General features: G+C 49.7%; 5 non-coding genes across 5 annotated transcripts; all 5 read right to left on the bottom strand.

Annotated features, from left to right (window-relative positions):
- Positions 1-141: 141 nt before the first annotated feature.
- LOC119343039 lies at positions 142-259 on the bottom strand. The gene has a single exon (XR_005165867.1). It is a non-coding gene; the product is annotated as a 5S ribosomal RNA (ribosomal RNA).
- Positions 260-556: 297 nt separating this feature from the next.
- LOC119343040 lies at positions 557-675 on the bottom strand. Its single transcript, XR_005165868.1, has one exon. It is a non-coding gene; the product is annotated as a 5S ribosomal RNA (ribosomal RNA).
- Positions 676-971: 296 nt separating this feature from the next.
- LOC119343038 lies at positions 972-1090 on the bottom strand. The gene has a single exon (XR_005165866.1). It is a non-coding gene; the product is annotated as a 5S ribosomal RNA (ribosomal RNA).
- A 297-nt stretch (positions 1091-1387) lies between these two features.
- On the bottom strand, positions 1388-1506 carry LOC119343037. The gene has a single exon (XR_005165865.1). It is a non-coding gene; the product is annotated as a 5S ribosomal RNA (ribosomal RNA).
- A 297-nt stretch (positions 1507-1803) lies between these two features.
- Positions 1804-1922, bottom strand: LOC119343036. The gene has a single exon (XR_005165864.1). It is a non-coding gene; the product is annotated as a 5S ribosomal RNA (ribosomal RNA).
- Positions 1923-1958: the final 36 nt, after the last annotated feature.

The raw sequence follows: 1958 nt of genomic DNA, 5'->3' as shown, positions 1-1958 counted from the left end.
CGCCAAAACGCCGCCGCTAGACTCGTGAATCGTGAGCACCCAGCTATAACTTACCGCACTCGTGCAAAATAATAAAACACGGTAAATATATTACTTACACGTGCGTTTTGTTTTGCAAGCGGCGCAAAAAAAATTAAAAAGGGAATGCAACACGAGGACTTCCCAGGAGGTCACCCATCCTAGTACTACTCTCGCCAAGCACAGTTAACTTCGGAGTTCTGATGGGATCGAGTGCTTTAGTGCTGGTATGATCGCATCCGACATGTTACCCCCCGTCTTCGTCCCTTATCCTTGCCCCTCCCAGCTCCACTACAAAGACGATTGTACATTGCTTTGGCCGCTCCCTCTCAACTACAGGGACGAGTTTAACGCGGTTTCCACCCTCCCTCTCAACCGCACCAGTGCACGCTTGCCGCGCCACAACGCCACCGCTAGACTCGTGAATCGTGAGCACCCGGCTATAACTTACCGCACTCGTGCAACATAATAAAACGCGGTAAATATATTACTTACACGTGCGTTTTGTTTTGCAAGCGGCGCAAAAAAAATTAAAAAGGGAATGCAACACGAGGACTTCCCAAGAGGTCACCCATCCTAGTACTACTCTCGCCCAATTACGCTTAACTTCAGAGTTCTGGTAGGATCCGATTCTTTAGTGCTGGTATGATCGCATCCGACATGTTACCCCCGTCTTCGTCCCTTATCCTTGCCCTCCCAGCTCCACTACAAAGACGATTGTACATTGCTTTGGCCGCTCCCTCTCAACTACAGGGACGAGTTTAACGCGGTTTCCACCCCTCCCTCTCAACCGCACCAGTGCACGCTTGCCGCGCCACAACGCCGCCGCTAGACTCGTGAATCGTGAGCACCCGGCTATAACTTACCGCACTCATGCAAAATAATAAAACACGGTAAATATATTACTTACACGTGCGTTTTGTTTTGCAAGCGGCACAAAAAAAATTAAAAAGGGAATGAAACACGAGGACTTCCCAGGAGGTCACCCATCCTAGTACTACTCTCGCCCAAACACGCTTAACTACGGAGTTCTGATGGGATCCGGTGCTTTAGTGCTGGTATGATCGCATCCGACATGTTACCCCCGTCTTCGTCCCTTATCCTTGCCCCTCCCAGCTCCACTACAAAGACGATTGTACATTGCTTTGGCCGCTCCCTCTCAACTACGGAGACGAGTTTAACGCGGTTTCCACCCCTCCCTCTCAACAGCATCAGTGCACGCTTGCCGCGCCACAACTCCGCCGCTAGACTCGTGAATCGTGAGCAACCAGCTATAACTTACCGCACTCGTGCAAAATAATAAAACACGGTAAATATATTACTTACACGTGTGTTTTGTTTTGCAAGCGGCGCAAAAAAATTAAAAAAGGGAATGCAACACGAGGACTTCCCAGGAGGTCACCCATCCTAGTACTACTCTCGCCCAAGCATGCTTAACTTTGGAGTTCTGATGGGATCCGGTGCTTTAGTGCTGGTATGATCGCATCTGACGTGTTACCCCCGTCTTCGTCCCTTATCCTTTCCCCTCCCAGCTCCACTACAAAGACGATTGTACATTGCTTTGGCCGCTCCCTCTCAACTACGGAGACGAGTTTAACGCGGTTTCCACCCCTCCCTCTTAACCGCACCAGTGCACGCTTGCCGCGCCACAACGCCGCCGCTAGACTCTTGAATCGTGAGCACCCAACTATAACTTACCGCACTCATGCAAAATAATAAAACACGGTAAATATATTACTTAGACGTGTGTTTTGTTTTGCAAGCGGCGCAAAAAAATTAAAAAAGGGAATGCAACACGAGGACTTCCCAGGAGGTCACCCATCCTAGTACTACTCTCGCCCAAGCATGCTTAACTTTGGAGTTCTGATGGGATCCGGTGCTTTAGTGCTGGTATGATCGCATCTGACGTGTTACCCCCGTCTTCGTCCCTTATCCTTTCC

Source organism: Triticum dicoccoides, unplaced genomic scaffold, assembly GCF_002162155.2.
Source record: "Triticum dicoccoides isolate Atlit2015 ecotype Zavitan unplaced genomic scaffold, WEW_v2.0 scaffold11341, whole genome shotgun sequence".
Classification (NCBI taxonomy): Eukaryota; Viridiplantae; Streptophyta; class Magnoliopsida; order Poales; family Poaceae; genus Triticum; species Triticum dicoccoides.
This window is presented reverse-complemented; position numbering and strand designations above follow the sequence as displayed.